This window comes from Eublepharis macularius, chromosome 1 (assembly GCF_028583425.1).
Source record: "Eublepharis macularius isolate TG4126 chromosome 1, MPM_Emac_v1.0, whole genome shotgun sequence".
In the NCBI taxonomy this organism is placed as follows: domain Eukaryota; kingdom Metazoa; phylum Chordata; class Lepidosauria; order Squamata; family Eublepharidae; genus Eublepharis; species Eublepharis macularius.
In genome coordinates this window covers 7,518,793-7,537,272 of record NC_072790.1, presented here as the reverse complement: position 1 = coordinate 7,537,272, position 18,480 = coordinate 7,518,793, and the positions used below count along the sequence as shown (strand labels likewise).

Sequence of the window (18,480 nt, the reverse complement as noted above, 5' to 3'; positions counted from 1 at the left end):
CTGGGAGTAGGGAGAGAAGAGATATAAAGGAACAGGTTACTACTCTCTTTACACACAATAACTCTGAAAAGGCTGCAGTAGCAAAGTCTGATTGACCCCTGCATGACTGGTTGCACCGGGATTTACTAATGCAAGTTCCTACAAAACAGAAGTGAAATGCACTTCCTACTCTGTGCTAAGAGATCACTGGAAAGGGAAATGCTTAAACAAAGTATTCAAACTTGGCAGAACGGAAGTCAACTTTGGTAGCGTGGCTAGATCAATTTTTTTGTGTATCCTAAAATATTAAAAACAGAAGATGGAATCCATTTTCAAAGATAAGACAGAATGACTGGAATTAAAGGGGGAGGGGAGCAAATACCTCTTTATCCCCAGAAAAGATTATTAAACCATCTAATTCTAGAATAGAATATTACATATGAGTTCTTCTAAGAATGAAAGTAGCTTATGTCTCCAATTACTGGCCATTTACTTCTTGTAAATTTTGCAATGCAGGCAGCGACAGAATCAGACTAGCCAATAATTGGGGATTCCTTTAGCCAACCATAGAAAGTGCAGAGACAGCTGTTAGTTCTTCTAAGCTACTGGAATGGCTGATACAAGTAATTCACTTTTGAGTAAGTCTTTATAGGAGATATTTTAGTGTTTTTTAATTTGAGCAGGCTTCACATTTAGTAAAAATCTGTTTTCCAAAAGATTTAATAACAGTTCCAGTTCTGAGGAGATTGTTCCATTAAGCAATACTGATGGGTGAGAGTCTCTGGGGAAGACTGATGGAAATTGGAACAGACCTAGGTATCTCATCAGCTGCCCACATTGTCACCTAGCTTATCAGATTTCAAAGCAAATGGAATAAAATGGGCTGTGTCCTCTACAGTCTTTCAGAGTCCCCCCATTCCTATTTTCTAGCTTGAGAGAAAGGTTTGTTTATGAGAGGTGTCTGCATCCCAGTGCCGGTGCATAAAGGGTCAGGGAATGTGTCTTGTACTGTGAATGCAAATTGGATGTCAGTATGCCGAGCAGCATCTCTGGGATGAGTGTGGCGTTGCCCCATTGTGGTTCCTGGGACTGGATTTGGGCCCTGTCACTATTGTGTGTTTTGACTCAGGCTTTGGAGAGCACCTGATACCAGATACAGATTTTTGACTGAGGAGGAGGTTACAGTAGATTCCTTCTGATCTGATCTCTCTTCCCTGTCTGTCTGCTTTCAATTATTACCCACCACCTTCTTGTTCTGAGTCAGGCTTCTGCTCTAGATCCTGTAGTCAGCTTTGCCTTCCACCCCTGGGAAGAAGGCTGAACCTTTTCACCTGTGTCGGGGTTCTTCTTCTTTGAGAATTGGGTGCTGCTGAGCTTCTGAGCCTGAGCCTGCTTTAGTGCAGACTGTGGTGGATTTCAGCAGCTGCTCTGAAGCAGCCCCAGTGCTGTAGCTGTTCAACACAGTGAATCATCTTGGCTGAATTGAGAAGTCTTGTGGCCTTTTAACCTGTTCCACCAACATTTTTGAAAGTGTTCTGAGGAAGAAAGTTAGCCAAGTAGCTTTTATGAAGCCGATAAGTGTATTTTTTGTTCACAGAAGTCACTGACTGGCTTTTCAGTTACCATGCAATGTTCTGAGGCTTTTGTGTTACAATAAAAGACAAAACACCCTTCCCTCCTTGTAGCATCCCAAAAACGTTCAGCTCCTTTATTAAGACAACAGGTCAAAAGAAACTGTGTGAAATTATCACAAAAATTGCTTTTAGAAAGCTCTGGCTAAACTTTGCCCTTGCTTACATATAAAATGTACTAGGGTTGCAGCAGGTGTGATGGAGTCTGAGGCGGCAATACATCTGGGAGTCTGCAGCACCCGAGGGAGGATCCATGGCACTCAAGCCCTAGGATGACTTCCGGGTGCATAAACATGTGCAGCACTTCAGTGCTTTGAAAAAGGGCCATTTGGGAGATGCTGTCAATTCCTACACTGGCCAGGAGGTTTTTTTACCCATAGGTACCATTCCATATATTATGTTTGTGGACCTAGCACTGCAGCATGTATTTCTGATGGAACTTTTCTACATGTGTCCTTTTTGTCCATTTCTAGTGTCTTGAGATTTAAAGTGGCATTGTCTTTGAACCAAGGATAAGCAGGTGTATCCCACAAGTTGCCCTTCTGTGTCCAAAATGAGCTGAGAGGGATTGCAATTGTACAGGAGAGTGCATCAGGAGAGAAATCTTACTCCAGCATGTGATTTTCTAATTGCTTTCTTGGTCTGTCTGCTTTCTCCTTAATAAGGATTTGAATGGTATTTTTAGTGGTAGAATTAGCTCTTACATCCAAAACAATGTAAGAATTCATGGTATTAAAGCTGTAATGATATAAAGGAGAAGGAGTGTTTGGGGAGATGTTTCTATATTTATGAGGAAGCTGAGATTGTCAATGGGTACTCTGATAATCCAAAAGTATGTACATTACACGTTGTTGGAGGAAAATGAGCAGGAGTAATAGGAGGAAATGTGTGGAAGACTCCAGCACTAAAAATCAGACCAACATGAACCAGGCCCGGTTCTCTATAGAAGATTGCACACATGTCTGCAGTTGACTTCCCCATGTCATCTGGAAAATTCACCCAACATTCCAGCTGCAACAGCCCCTGAAGGACTCACTAACCAGGAGAGAAATGTGAGAGGTGGAAGAAGGCAACACAGTGACAGATACTGTGGCCACAATTCTGACAATACCACCAAGCCTGCAGACAGGATTTTCTCATAAAGGTCTGGAAAAAATGGAAACATCAATAAAGGCCTTTGACCTTATACAGGAATTTCTGATGGTGGAGTGGGGGCCAGCGGGGGGTGGGGGTAGAGCCCGAGAGCGACCTGGCGGCTGGAGGCTGCACACACCAGGAGCGAAGAAGACCCTGGCGGACGCAGGTTTCGCCTTACCAGACTGGGCCTACAAGCCCGAGTTGAGTCCTGGCTCATGGCAAATCCAGCTGTGGCATTTTATTCTGGAGCTGTTGCATAAAGAGGAGTGCCATGATGCCATCACCTGGCAGGGGGACTATGGGGAATTTGTCATCAAATCTCCAGACGAGTGGGGTCGCGAGCAACATGAGTGAGCCCAACCACTGGACCTTCCCCCTACTGTCGTTTTTCTTCTTGCCTCCCTCATCCTTTCCTTTTGCAGGTTTTCTCCCTTCCCCCCATGACCGGTCGAGTTTCTTCCTCACCTGCAACCCGTGCCTTTTCATTTATTCCTCCGTCACCTCAGCCGCGCATCGCCTTTTTCCTCCCCCTTTTTTAAAATCACACGTTGCAGACAAGCCAAAGAGAAAGGCTGAAGGAGATACCAAGGGTGATAAGGCCAAAGTAAAGGATGAGCCACAGCGGAGATCAGCAAGGTTATCTGCTAAACCTGCTCCTCCAAAGACAGAAACTAAATCTAAAAAGGCAGCTCCAAAGAAGAGTGAGAAGGTACCTAAGGGAAAGGGGAAAGCTGATGCAGGCAAGGATGGGAATAACCCTGCAGAAAATGGAGATGCCAAAACAGATCAGGCACAGAAAACTGAAGGTGCTGGAGATGCCAAGTGAATTGTGTGAATTTTTGATAACTACTTCTGGTGACTGTACAGTTTGAAATACTATTTTTTATCTAGTTTTAGAACAATGCAGAATTTTTGTTTTCCTTTTTTAAAAAAGCTGTGTTGTTAGCACACAGAGCGCTTCGTTGTTGTGTTTTGGGGGAGGAGAGGGGACAAATGTAATTGACTCTGTTACTTAGAACTTGAACTTTTAAAGGTCCTTCATCTTTGCAAGAGGGATTCTTGGGCTCCAGAAAGGGGGGTTTGCTAATACTGTAAATCTGTCATGTTCTCTGAAATGCCTTTGAGTAAATACTGAAATTCCCTAAAAAAAAAAAGTCTCCAGACAAAGTGGCCTGGCTCTGGGTAGAAATGTAAGCCCCAAATGAACAATGACAAGCTCAGCCAGGCACTCAGGTACTACTAGAACAAGCAGATCTGGCACAAGACCAAGGGCAAGCATTTCACCTACAAGTTCAACTTCAACAAGTTGGTGCTGGTCAGCTATCCCTTCATTAACATGGGCATGGGAGGTGGAGCAGTGCCCCAGAATGCCCCGCCGGTGCCCTTAGGTGGCTCCCACTTCCAGTTCCCACCCTCCACGCCATCTGACATGCTGTCCTCTGCTGATCAGCTGCACTCACCTGGCATATTCTCAGCAGTGGCTCACCACTTGGCCCGTGGCTCAGTCAGCGACTAGTGATGGGACGTCAGCTAACGCCAAAGTGGAGGAGTCCTTGGATGAGGAGCAGAGGCATGGTGGAGAGGGATGTTGTTTCCGTGGGGGCCCCGTGCCTAGCCACCCCTGCTTGACCCATGACAGCCTCTTCAGGTTTTATCCTCGCCTTCAGGTTCCTGAGCCCCTCAGTACATTTCCAGTGTCCCCCATGGCTGGACCCGCTGCCCTTCTACCTCCTCAGTTGTCCCCAGCACTCCCTCTCACTCAAACACACATGAACTACACTCCTTCACCCACCCTCAGCCCCATGTATCTAGGTGGCAGCCACTTCTCCTTCAATCCTGACGACATGAAGCGCTATCTTCAGGCCCATACCCAGAGTACATGTAACTACCACCTTAGTCCCAGAGCTTTCCTACACAACCCCAACATTGTTATCCCCCAGCCCCAGCACCTTGACAAGGCCCCTCTTCCACCACTGCCACCACAGGCTGAGGATCCATCAAGCTCTTTCAAGTTTAAGCTGCAGCTGCCACTGCTGGAGTGCCACAACCGCGAGAAGCAGCAGCTCCCAACAGTGGCCCCTGGAGAATCCAGCAGCGGCCTCCCCTCTTCTTTCTCTGCATCGGTGGCCGATCTGCCTCCATTCCCTCAAATCAAAGTGGAACCCATCTCAGAGGGGGAGTCGGAAGAGGATCTCACAGTGGAAATCACAGATATCAGCAAGGAAGAAGACAACAATGAGGATGTCTTCAAGGCCCCTCCTACACCCCCAGAAAAGGTTGGGGGAGAAGAGGAGATGCAGCCAGCAGCTCCCCCTATTGCCCGGGCTGGGGAAAGTGGGAAGTGTATCCCACTCAAGCTATGACTCAAGCGTCGTTGGAGTGAGGATCAGTGGCTGGAAGCTGGTGCAGGGGGCAAGGAGACAGACAACAAGGTGAAGGGGGAAGGTGACACCAGCAGTCACGGAGATGGAGTAAGCGGGTGGCGGATCAGCACGGAGCTGCAGCAGGCCACTGCTGAACTTACCCTTGAGAACTGGGACTCCTAGAGCTGTGATGCTGGCCCCCTCTCTTCCCAGGACAGACAGACTTACGGGTGGGGGACTGGTTTTGCTGCCTTAACTCAGAGATTATCTTGCTACTGTTGTCGATTCCCTTTTCTTCCTTGAAACTCTGTAAATTTTATTTTATTTTGCCTCCCTCGAAAGCCTGACAAATTTGGGGGTAGTGGTAATGTTGAAGAGTTTTTACTTGTCTATACACATACAAAGTTATATATATAAAAAACATTAAAAAACCTCTTTGTGGGGATGGGGGGATTTCTAAAATATTAATACACTGGGGCAACTTTACTTTTAGTGGTTATCTTTCCTGTTGAGCCCCCCCTAAAATTCTTTAAGGTATAGAGCCACCAGGGCATTTTTTTAAAGGAAAAAAATGAGTATTTTAAATTGACCAAGATCTTGTCTTTTCCGCTGCATTATGAGGAAAGTTTCCATTCACTTCAGTGTCGGATTGAGTCTGAGACTGGCATAAGCACAGTCAACCAGGAACTTCTCAAAATGCGGCTATGCCTGGACCCCCAGGAGCCAGCCTCTGAGTGTATTATTGATGGCATAAGAGACTGGGATAGCTACATGGTTTATTTGTTCATTAAAAGCAAAACTATATATGATGGTCCCTTTTCTTCTAGGAACCTGCATTGTACAGGACAGCAAAATTCAGTTGCCTATTTTGCAACTTTGTAAGATATGGGCTGAAGCTGTGTACTACGTGATGGGACTGAAAGAAGATTATAGCTGAATGTTCCGAGGGCAGAGAGCTGCCATGCTGAGTCTTCTTAGATACAATGCCAATTTAACCAAAATGAAAAACAACATGGTGTCAGCATCACAGCAGTTCTTCCAGCAGAGCATCCACCTTGACTTGGAAAGATACAGTGATCAAATAACCTACGGGATTATCCTCAGAAAAAATGCTGAAAGCCTGGAAAGAAATGGAAGAGAAAGCCTTGCAGTGTGAACAGGCTGGAGATATTGGCTACCTCGATGACCAGATCATGTCTTTGCATACAGAGATTGTAGAATTGTGAAGGAACCCCCATGCACGGCGTCAAGGCGATATACAAAGACCGATAGAACTCTACAAGCAGTTAAAGCCCTGGGCCCCAGATCATTCCTACAGCGACAGCACAGAGATGGTGAAGATCATCACTCAGACGGCTCAGAGTCAGGACTGGGTGTTCCAAGGAACTCTACAGACATCTTTGCAAGCTATTAGGCTGCAAGCAGAACATAACTGATTTGCTGCCCAAGATTGAAGTGGCTCTGAATAATATCAAGGAAGCCAACATTTCTGTGATGCAGATGCAGAGAGAAATCTGGCATTTGCTCAAAATAGCTTGCACTCAGAGTTCTGCTAAATCTCCTAGTTCCAGTGTAGACGCTTCCCCGGTGTCTACGTGGCTCTCACAAATGTCTCCAGGAAATGGCTGCCATATCTCAGCCAGAAAGCAGAGGGAGCCCTCATTCTCACAGGTTGTGAACCATTTTTGCTTTTTAGAAGGCATGCTGGTTGACTGATCTGAGCCCCAAACAGAACTCTTTTCTGGCATCACTCACAGATGCCATGTTCTTTTTCCACAGCCCAAGCCACTGCAGCCTTCCAGGCCCAGTACTCCCGACATATTCAACACCAAGGTTTGCCTGCAGCTCAAGATCCAAGAGGTGTGGCAGAAGATTATGGAGGCAGCCACTCCCACAGAGCAGGCACCCAGCACACCAGAGCCTGGAAGCTCCACCGGCCAAGGTGGCTCTGCCGAAGGACAGCCTTTGGAACTGGTTCTTGCACAGGACTCGTCACCAGAAATGGAGGCGACAGCTGCAGCTGCTCCCACCCCAGCCCCCCCTTCCAACACAGCTGCTGGCTGGGACTGTAACCAGCAGTCTCTCCCCCCCCTGGGGGGGGTGGCAACAGCAGCAGCACCAGCAGCAGAGATGAACAGCCTGCAAGTAGCTGAGCAAGATAAAAAACAGTCTTGTGGGAGGAGGGCGGGATCCTGGAGCTTCCCCTCATCTATCCTCCCCGCACATCCTCTTCCCCGCTAACTTTGCCTTCCCCAAAAGAGACTGAAATGGGAAATTGGTTACCCTTGCCCTGAGCACTTTCTGGCCTCCCTTTTCTTGCTCCTGCCCAGCTGGTTTGCTCTGCAGGGGGGCGGGTTGTGGACTCCTGCAGCTCCCTTCCACAGACGGGAGCAGTGGTGCTGAAATTGCAGCCATTCCAGGATGTAGGTGGAGATGCCGGGAAACTTCCAGGGGCAGGGTGGGACTGGGGGCGCCGTGGGCAGGACACACCTGTAAAGCGACATTCTAGTCCTCACACCTCCTTTTAATGTTAAATATTTTCAGACCACCCAGCCTCCATGCATACTCATTGCTTCTGTCTCAGTAACTGGGGAGGGGGAGGGAAGTGTCTCCCCCCCCCCATGCTGCAGAGGGGGTGCATTTATGGCCATGCCTCCTGAACAGGCAACTTGCTTTGGCTATTCTAAAGGCCAGGTTAGGAGAGGAAGAAGAAAGCGAACTAGGAGACTTTCCCCAGGTGTTCAAAATGGGGAGTGGAGTGGGACTGGGGGGGGAGAGGTTGATTGGGTTGCAGCACAGCCTGGATCCAACCGGGCGCAGAGACGATCTTTGGGTGCAGGAGACGACCCAGCTAGAGGGCTGTGCTGGCAGGTGGGGGCTCCCCCCCCCCCAAAGCGTGAGCATGCTGGTGGCCAAAGCCACATGTTGACCATGTGTAACCCCTTCTGTATCGGCGTGGTCCCACCTCACATGCTATTAAAGCTCCTGAACAATCAAAAATCTAGAGTTGGGCAGTGTGTCAGCATTGGATAGTGTGACAGACTGATTTACCTCAGTCCAGTCATTACAGGGGGATTCCCAGTATTTACCAAGTAAGAATAGAAAGTTTCTCTATGAATAATGCTGCACTGATAGCATGCCACCCCACCTGCGTTTTAACGGTTTCTGCTGACATGTCCTTTTTAACAGGTATTGGCACATTGTAGTATAGCCTGCCAACTGTCTCTGCAGGCCTTGCCCTTACGGTGGTGTCATTGTCCTAGCAGGGCTTGAAGTCACAGGTGGGTTTTAAAAAGTAATACTATTACAGAATGTTTTGTGCAAGACAAGAGATGCCAGCATAGCAGTGTATTTTACTGCAATGTCTTTTGCTGTTTAGATAACTGTTCTCGAGATTTTTTTCCATGATGTTCCTGGATGTTTATAAAACCAAACCTTACCCTATTTGTAAACATTTAATGAAATTTGATACTAAGTTGTATAAGATCCTTGAAAAAGAAATGGGGAAAAGGTCTGTCATTGTATGTAACATAATACCTCATTCTGTCTGTCAGATTATGTATTTTATGTTTGGGGAGATAACATGAATCTTCAGAATATATTAATGTATTCAGTCCAGCAGTTGGAACACTGCATTAGTATAGATATTGAAATGAATCCAAGAAAGCACTAGCATTGGTCAGCTTTAAAAAAAAAAAAAAACTTTGCCATCTCCTATTGATAACCCATGACGTACATCCACCAATGGTTCTCAGTCATATTCACTTCATGTCAACCAGTTTCTCTCCAAGGGACAATGCTAGTTATCATTGTGTAAATGAATGTAAGCACTCTCGCTTCTCCTTGCTCTTGTCCAGGAAATTACAAATATTGCTATGCTCAGCATATCATTTCATGCAAATCACAGCTATGGTTGGTTCTGTCTTAAAAGCAACTTAAATCTTGATTTAGAGGATAGAGACTAAATCTTAGCTTGTCATTTTGGCTGAATCATAAACTATGATAGATACAAAACCACTCTATTTATTAGCCTCATACTGAGAGAGTAGAGCACATGAACACAACAATGTCCCATAGATATATTTCTGTAGTGAAAAACCATGGTTTGCTATTTTGTGAATCATGGTGGGGCATCTCCCTTTTCCTACTGTGTGTTTTAGAATGCAGTGGAAACACCTTGTTGAGGGAGACTATCTATTCTACTATAAACATAGGAGCATGTAACATCTTAAGTATACTTTTTCCAGTAATAAAAAGTTCAATGTGTGTGAAACATAATGGTGTAATACTACAACTGTGGTAGAGGTTTCTCATTTAGCTAGTCTGACTAGCAAAAGAGAAGTATTGAATTCCCTATCTTTCATGGAAGTACTATTAGACATACTATGAATTACAATAGCTACAGCTACAAATGTTTTTGGATTCACCCATTAGAGTGTTTTTGCAACCATTTTGAATGTTTTTTTTATTTTTCAGAGTTGTAGTTCTCTCTCTGTCCTTAAGACAAGTAGCTAGTCCTCTTGACCACAGAACTATTCTATTTCCTGCCTTTCCCTTACAAGGGACTACAGGCTAGTACAAGAAATAGATTTTAACCACAAGAACAGAAAATGTTGTCGGTGGCAGAAGCTAGAACTGTAAGGGGAGGGGCCCTAGGCAGGATTTTCAGTTATTGTGGGTCTGGGTAGGCATGCTGACCTTTAGCAGAATACATTTGGATAGGAATGTACATTTAGGAACTTGGGGAAGAACTCCAGATCACTGCATCAGAACAAAATCCACTTAAAACTGATTACAGTCTCATTCTTGTCAAAAGGAAAAGAATTTCTGTGCCAGCCTTTAAGAAGCTCCTTTCCAACCTGGCAAGCCCTGGGCACCAGCCAGAGCCAGCTGGCGCCCATGGATGGCTCCCATGCTTTCCCCAGCCGCAGCGACCTGTGCAATCACTGGAATGGTGCAGGGCAGTCAGGAGCCAGTAGTGGGGAGCTCCCTGCCACATCCCTCTGGGGGAGCACTAACTATTCCGCCAGCCTCTGGGGGGGCTCCCTGGGCAGCAGCGACAGCCAGGGCATGGGCAGCCCCTCTCCACTCAATGCATTCCTCTCTGTGGACCACCTGGGGGCAGGGGGGATTCCGTGTAACCCTCTTTCCTCCTTCAGCGAATGAAATTGTGACCTCAGAAGCTGCAAGGACACAGCACTGAATTTGGACTCACCCCCCCCCCCAATCCCAGACCACCTGTATCTTCCAGGGGTCACCTGCGGAAACACTTACTTTTGTGTACATTTTCCCAATTTTGTGTTACCTTCAAACATGCCAGTTGGAATACTTGAATCATACAGACCAATTCTATAATGTGAAAAAAGTTATGTATGGAAACTCCCAGCTAGTGCTTTGGGCAGTTTCAAAAGCCTCTCCAGAGTCAGCTTGCTTTAAGTGTGCATGTGTCTGTCATGTGGTTTTCCTTTGAATTGGTTCCATTTGTGCTTTTTGCTGATCATACGTGCGTTTGAGCCTTTCTCGCTCTGCACAGACTCGGTCTGCTTCCTGCCTGGCAATACTGTGATGAGGAAGCAGCTGTTTGCATGCAGCATTTCCTAGTGGCTGATGTCAGGGCCAGGGGATTGCTCCACAGTGCCTGGAAGACCACCCAGCCACAATCAAGCACCTGACCAAGGACGAGGAGGATGGGCAAAGCCAGGATGCAGCCAAGATTTTGAACCCAGCCTGGTGCCCCTGGCAGGTTCTGCACTTTCAATAGGCTTCTGGGTTTTTTTAAATTTTTGTGCGGGGAGGGAAGGGGCTCCTGTGTTGGGGGCACTGCCTTGTTTACAGAAATTTTGGTGGGTTTTTTTGAAAAACAATGTTTACTCTTCCTTCCCTTTAAAAAATATTTTTTTAAAATGACACGAACAGAAGCAGGGCTGATTAAGATGCTTCTTTTTCTGGGAATCCCGATTAGTTCGTGGCCATGTTGTGTGCATGTGTGCATAGCCTCTCCTTGCTTCCTGATTCACAGAGCATGGCTCTCAGGAAAACCAAGGTCCCAGTCTAACTCCTATAGTTCCTTATAGGAAAAGAACATTTAGCACTGATCTTACGATTTGCTCAGTAAAACTTTCTTCTGCCAAAAATTGCTTCAAATCAATCGACCAGTCCTACTTTCCAAAGCTGGTGGGGTGGGCTTGGCCTCTGACATTCTTGATTCCTTCCCCACCTTTGTGAGTTTGTTCAGTGTTTAACCTTAAAGCTGAATTGAGTAACTATGCAGAAGTTCCTTTAAGACCAATATTAAACCAGTATGAATCCAACGGTACATTTCTCTTTTACATCTCAACAAGAGATGCAGCAATACTTTTGAATACATATCAGTTATACAAACATTTGAGTAAACCCTGTTTATGCTATTAGACAAGCCATTCTACATAACACACGCACTTCCAATTCTCAATACAATAAATTTTAAAATTTCTTAGAAGAAAAAAAAAGTGAGTTCTCAGAACCTTTTGTATTTCCTTTTTTGTACAGGAACAGATGTCATTATGGCAGATTTAGTTTCATGGTAACGAGATTCTGAACCAGATTTTTAATTGTTACATTAACTTAGAAGTAAAATAGGATCTTCTGGCTCACAGAAAGGGATTGAGCTGGCCTGGCTCTCCCCAGAATCTGAATCATGAGGAGCATCTGGGAGTTCCATGAAGCTGTATGCTAGTGGTTCATCTGCAACATCTGACCAGATATAGCAAGCAGAGTTCAAAAACTCCTCTTCATCTACACTGTTGAAATGCTGGGGGATATATAACACCGCAGGAACACCGAGTTCCTGCTCACAAAGTAACTAGTACTTTTAAGTGAGATCTTTCTAAATGCAATGAGATGCATGTGAGAAAACTTGGAATATTTGAAACATTTAAAGCCCAGGGATTCTACTGCAATTTTCCAGCTTTTCAGCATCATAGCATGGCGATTTTGATGGGAAGAGTCAGGAGTAATAATAAGCACCGGCACCTGCACAAGAAATACTGTGAAGTGGGAGACTTTGACAAAATCTGGCGTGAACATTGTGAGGATGAGGAAACTGTGAATATGCTGAGGCAATGAAAACCCTGGCAGACAATCACTGGACTAAAACCTGTGAAGGAGGGCCGTATTGAATGGTGTTGCAGTGTGTGTCAGGAGTATTTTCAAATTGGTGGGAAAAGGAAGGCACTCGAAAAAGATGAGAAACGAGCAGTTCTTGCTACACAAAGTACTCAAACTATGAGTGTTCACCTGACTCCAAAAATAGAGAATTCTTCTGAAAACTTCATCAACCCCACTTCTTTAATGGATGAATTGCTGCATCCTTCAGAGAAGGTCAGATTACTTGATGTTGTCAGCTGTTTTAATCCCTTTCTGAAGTTTGAAGAATTTTTGACTGTAGGTATTGACATTGTGCCAGCAGTTGAGAGCATCTACAAATGTGATTTCTTAAACCTCCAGATTCAGCAGCATCTTTAGCTGGCACAAGATGCCATAGATGCTTTTCTGAAGCAAATGAAAAATCTTATTGACTCTCTGCCTGGAGAATTATTCCATGTTATTGTCTTCTCCCTTCTTCCTTTCACCCTCCCCCTTTGGAACAGGATAGTCACGGGGGAATTGGCAGCTGCCTCTCCAACAAATTCTCTCCACTTTTTTTTAAAAACTTTAAGATGGTAGACTTTTTTGCTCCCGCAGTCAAGTTATGAAGCGTCCACCTCTAAATTGGGCAGGGGATCCACGGGTGCTGCTCGCTGTGCTTCATCTCAGCATGGCTGCCTGCAGCATTGGCAGAGGTGGCTGCCAGATCTCCCATCTCTTCAATCTCTGGCTCTTTGCCTGGGCCTCTCTTGCACCCAATTAAAATCCCTGGCACTCAGTGCCTTGAAATAATTCTCCTGTATTCTGAATATTCAGAATAGTGAGATAGAAATGCAAAAGATGGCCTCACGTTTATCCTGCTTCCCAGACTGCTCTTCTGTGACTTTTGAAATGGATTGTGTACCTACACTTTACATTCAAAAAGGGCTGTTTTGGACTAATACAGGAGAACTGCAGATAACTGCATAAACACATGACAAAGCTCTACACTGCTGGCAAGGAAGGACTGACCCATCATATGGGTAGAGAATACAGCAGCTTGTGCCTGCATTTCTTAGGGATGTAAAGAAAATTGTTTTCTTGAACCAAGAGAGTAGAATCAAATAGTATTTACAAGGTTTCTTGACATTGCTATATGCAAGGCTATACAAATAAGAAGTGAAGAGACCCACTGTAAAGCTCTCCTCTTGGTAGCTTTCCCTCATTTAATGCTAACTGATTGGCCTATGCCACTACTTTGAAGATTAGGAAAATGGATGGGGCAGGAATGTAAACCTCTGGGCCCTCATTAGGTACTCAGCAAGAACCACAAGCCTGCAGGAACATGCATTACACAGAGCTAGCATCTAACTCCTCTGCCATGTTGGCATCACCCATGGCAGACTGTTGCCTCTAGGGACCTGCTCCTACACATCTTCCTGGGCCATTTATGTCACCTGCATTGCTGGCCTTCTGTGTGCTCGGGCACAAAGGCCCTTGAACCATGTGTAAACTGCCACCTCCAGATCATGCTTGTCCAGTGCCAGAGATGGCATCACTACATCCTGACCTCCCCATTCTTGTCCAGTGCTGTGCAGCAATGGCTCTGTGTGTAATCCTGTGCACAGAGGATACACAAAGCAAGAAAATGACATGTACAGGGCAACGTTTCATACAAATTGAATGTGCACTGGTCATTGTGTTAACAGCCCTTAATCTGAGTTTTAAAAATTCCTTGTCAAAAGGAATTCCTGTGCCAGCCTTTAAGAAGTTCCATTAAGACCAATATGAAATCAGTATGAATCCAATGGTACATTTCTCTTTTACATCTCAACAAGAGACGCAGCCATCCTTTCGATTATGGGATGCTAAAAAAATTCTCAATTGAATGACAAAACGGATTTTTGCTGAGCAGAATAAGAGTTGACAGTAGCATATTCAGATATATGATTGATAAGCAACAAGAAATGAAGAACTCAATGCAGCCAAGTTAAGCACTTTACGTTTCCCTGGGAGAAATATTAAGAGAGAAATATTAAATATGAAGTACCTATAACATTGGCATCGCTGGGACTTTGCATTCATTGCAGCCAAACTTAGCACATGGTTCCCCTCCCCCACAAACTAGTATTTTTTAAGCCATAAAGATAATCTGACCTATACAGCTAAACATTATCACCGTTTTGCTGGTATACCATACCAAGCAGAGTGAAAGCTGACTTTTTAAATGGATTGTGTTCTTAACTCTTTACATTCTAAAAGGGCTATGTTTTGGACTAATACAGGAAAACTATAGATAATGGCATAAAGAGATGACAAAGCTCTTCACTTTTGGCTGGGGAAAACTCCCCATTCATATGGGAAGAGAATACAGCAGTTTCTGCCTGCATTTGTTAGGGATGTTAAGAGAATGGTTTGTTTACCATGTTTGTTTACATTCAATTAGTATTTACAAGTTTTCTTGACATTGCTATATGCCAGACTATACAAATATGAAGTTGAGACCCATTGTAAAGCTCTCCTTTTTGTAGCTTCCCCCCTTTAAGGCTAACTAATTGGTCTATGCCACTGCTTTGCAGATTAGGAAAATGGATGGGGCAGGAATGTAAACCTCTGGGCCCTCATCAGGTGCCATCAGCAGGAACCACAAGCCTGCAGGAACATGCATTTCACTGAGCAACTAGTCTACAAGTGATGTGATGTGTGAAACAATGGGGGGCAGAAAGCGAGGGTTTTTTTAAGTTTAAATGGGGCCAAGAGTGACTTCACAGGAAGGGACAGTTTTGTGGAAGGGAGGTAACTGAAGTGATATCACAAAATGGGCGTGTTCAGCCAGCAAGCAGGGGATGACATGGGCAAAATGTTACAGTTCCTGGCTGCCTGTGGCCACTCAGATCCAGCAGGATGTGATCAAAGCTTACGGCTTCAGTAACAATGGGGAAGGAGTCCTTGAGTTTGCCTGCTTGATAAAATCTTGTGAATCTCAGGACCTGGAGATTGCCAGCATGCCCGGGAGGCTGAAATCCATGTTACTCCCTCCAATGACGCTGCCCCCACATGGAGCTGGAAATGGGGGCCTGGCAGCATCCTGAAGCCCTCAGCCATCTCTCTGGCCCCTGTCAGTGTCCTGGCAAGCACGTTAGTTGCCTGGATTCTGGGACATTTGATTTTTTTGATTTCCGTATACTCTCTTGGACTTTGCCCTTTCTGTGACTTCCTTTTGTGCAGGACAAAGTTTCGGTGTAAATATTTTTTTTTGTCATTTTTTCTGAATGAGTCTGTGTCAAAGTTCACCGCAGTGGGGACCCATTTTAGGGGCAAATAAGATGGAAGTGTTGCTTCATTCTATGTAAACTCATCCTGGAACCCTAATAAGTGCTGAGACTTTATATACATGCACATGGATGGATATATATATATATAAAAATGTAATGTATATATATAAAAAATACTGGGCAGTTGGGCAAAGAGCAGAGAGAGGACCACAGAGTTCTCTGGGCTGGGAATGGTGTCTTACAATTAGGTCAGAGGGTTCAGGACTGGATAGAGGGGATGAGGGATAGTGGGGGAAGAAGCCGGAGCTGGGGTATCTGGAGGGGGGAGTGTACTGGAATGGAAAGGAAGTGGAAGCAGCAGGGAGCAGGAGAGGGAGAACTCCCAGCTTTGTGGGGAAAGGAGGATATAGCCCCAAATGCATTAACACAAGTGAAGCAAGAACAAGGACTTTTCCATTGTTGAGGAGGGTGGGAACAGGGTCCGGTGTCGTGGTTGTACTGGCTGCTCAACAGATTCCCTGAATCTCTTCCTTGGGGTGGGAATATCTCAATCCGATGGACAGCTCCCAAAGTCATCACCTTCCACAAATTCACTTCAGCAAGCGATGTCTGGAGTTATGGCATTGTGATGTGGGAAGTGACGTCCTTTTGAGAGAGGCCATACTGGGACATGACCAATCAGGATGTGAGTGACACTTTCAGGTCCTTGAAGGGGGTCCTCAACCTGAGGCCACCCACCAGATCTCTTGGATGGGGTCTCTGTCTGTTTTCCACCCACCCTCATGATGGCCTGTGTTGCTCTGAGGCTGCAAGTTCTTCTTTTCTTTGCTGCTACACTGATGTAGCAGAAAGGGTTATCAAATATTACAGTTCTTTAAAATTAAGCTTTTGCAATTTTGCAATAAACAGGGAAACTGTCTGCCTAATCAAGCTTGCTAGGCCTAAAAGTGGTCGGGCCAGAGTTTGAGTCTGCCTCAGTGGCTTTCAGTCAGCAAATTTTGGACCAGGAGTCCATCCACCCAGTTGAATGTTTGTTTCAGGCACAGCTGGAGTGAACGGAATAGAGAAAAGAATTTGGCAGCCAAAGCATCTGTCCTTAAGACAAGTCTCTAGTCCTCCTGACCACAAAACTATTCTACTTCTGGGCCTGGGACAATAAACCTGGGAAACCTGAGCATGGAGAAGGAGCCAGCTTGCTGCCAAAGGAGGCAGCCAGAGAGCCTTTGAAACTGGATCAAGGAAGCATGTCAGTCCCACAGATGCCTCGCGCTAAGCTGGAAGAGAGTGACAACTTGACAGAAGACTCGCTGGAGAGTCATCTGAATCCTGGGCCCAACTGGTGCCCAGGCTCTGTGCAGCGTGCCACCCTGGAGTTTGAGGAGTGCCTCTGGCAGGAACAGGAACTCCAACACGCCTCCCCTGTTGCGCCATTACCCATCCACAAGAACTCCAAGAACGAATCAGCAGCGGCTGATGCATCCTTGAAGGGCAAGGATGAAGAACCATCTCCTGAGCTGGCCCAGACCTCCAGGGATAAGGAGGCTGCAAGAGTTGGGTACACCAAGAATGAGACGGGTTCCGAACAGCCCACTGCGCTGTCTGTCTCTCCCCCTCAGGATGACCTGTTGGAGAGCTCTCATGCAGAGGTCTCAGGGTTGGCCAAAGAGCAAAGAACAGTGATTTCAATGGAAGGCCACAAAAAGATCCCTGCTCCTTGCCTTCTCCCAAAGAGAATTGAGATTATCGAGTACACCCATGTGGCCAGGTTGCCCAGTCTCTCTGGAGCAGATTTCCCAGCAACAGAGCAGAACCATGAATCTGAGGTGCCAGAGAAAGCCCAGGTGATAGTTGCAGCATCCATGGTTGATGAGAACTGCAATGCACCATTATGCTCTGAAAATCCTCTTGACTGTTATTGAGGCCTTCAAGACTGGAGCATGGGGACTTCAAGAAAGCTGTCTTCTCCTTGGGGAGTCTTGAGGAGGAGGACTTTGGGGCATTGACAGACCCGGAAGCTTCACTGTTAGTGAGCCAGGTAAGCTGTCCGCCCCCACTGCACTCAGATTGCCTTGCTCCCAAGCACTTTGTTTGCTTAAAGGGGGTCACGCAGGACAGCACAAGCTCAGACCCAGAGCCTGCCCCTTTGCAGGGCTATGCTGGAAACGGACAGTTTGCATTTGAGGAGTGAGGGGACACCTTTCGCTGAAGGAGCAAGGGGGCCCTAGCACAGTGAAGCCTGGGGGACTTAAACATGCCCTGTCAGCTAGACCCATCTGCTGGGGCAGCTCCAGAAACCATGGCTGCCTCCTCTCTTTGCTGCAGCCTCCCCCACAGCGCCAGCAGTGACAGCATGCAAGACATGAGTGGCAGCCCTTGCTCAGTGAAACAATGCGCAAAGGAAATGGAGGCCCAGATCCAGCAAGCAGGCCTCACCACGCCTTCCCACATGAAACGATCAGCGTCCTTAACCACGCTCGGTTGCCTGGATATGTTAAAGGACACTCTCTCTTCCTGCGCCAGCCCAGCCTCCGTTGACCCGCTTCCTGCCATCTGTGGCCAGAGAGAGCATGCAAATGCTTTGGAGCACAGTGCACAAGGCCTGGATGTGACACTTTTGCCCCCTGTCCTCCAGGCACACCAGCTAACAGTGCATTTTGTGGAGCTGCTCGAGATGACAGAATGCATCGCCCTCAGCAAACCATTGGAGAGGCCGCCAGCACAGTATGCCAAAGAGTTCAGTCTGACTCCACCGCTCTCAGAAGTGAAATTGACTAACCCCCAAACGGCTGGGTTGCCGGGTTTGCCGATGCCCCTAAGGCTGGCTGTGGTGCCCAGGTATCAACACGGTAGAACTCGACTGCCAAGGAGACTGAAAAAAGCAAATGACAGGAAACGTGCAACCAATCCCCTGTATAATACCACGTGATCTTTGGTCACCCCCCTTGCCCCCTCCATTAAAAAAAAAAAAAGAAATCCTTGACATTTTTTGCA

At 46.1% G+C, this 18,480-nt stretch overlaps 4 pseudogenes; all 4 read left to right on the top strand.

Annotated features, from left to right (window-relative positions):
* The first annotated feature begins 2,900 nt into the window (after positions 1-2,900).
* Positions 2,901-5,293, top strand: LOC129334780 (ETS domain-containing transcription factor ERF-like; annotated as a pseudogene).
* Positions 5,294-5,300: 7 nt separating this feature from the next.
* LOC129344424 (inhibitor of nuclear factor kappa-B kinase subunit alpha-like) lies at positions 5,301-10,276 on the top strand (annotated as a pseudogene).
* Positions 10,277-12,081: 1,805 nt separating this feature from the next.
* On the top strand, positions 12,082-15,306 carry LOC129344383 (S-adenosylmethionine sensor upstream of mTORC1-like; annotated as a pseudogene).
* An 853-nt stretch (positions 15,307-16,159) lies between these two features.
* On the top strand, positions 16,160-18,430 carry LOC129344377 (protein phosphatase Slingshot homolog 2-like; annotated as a pseudogene).
* Positions 18,431-18,480: the final 50 nt, after the last annotated feature.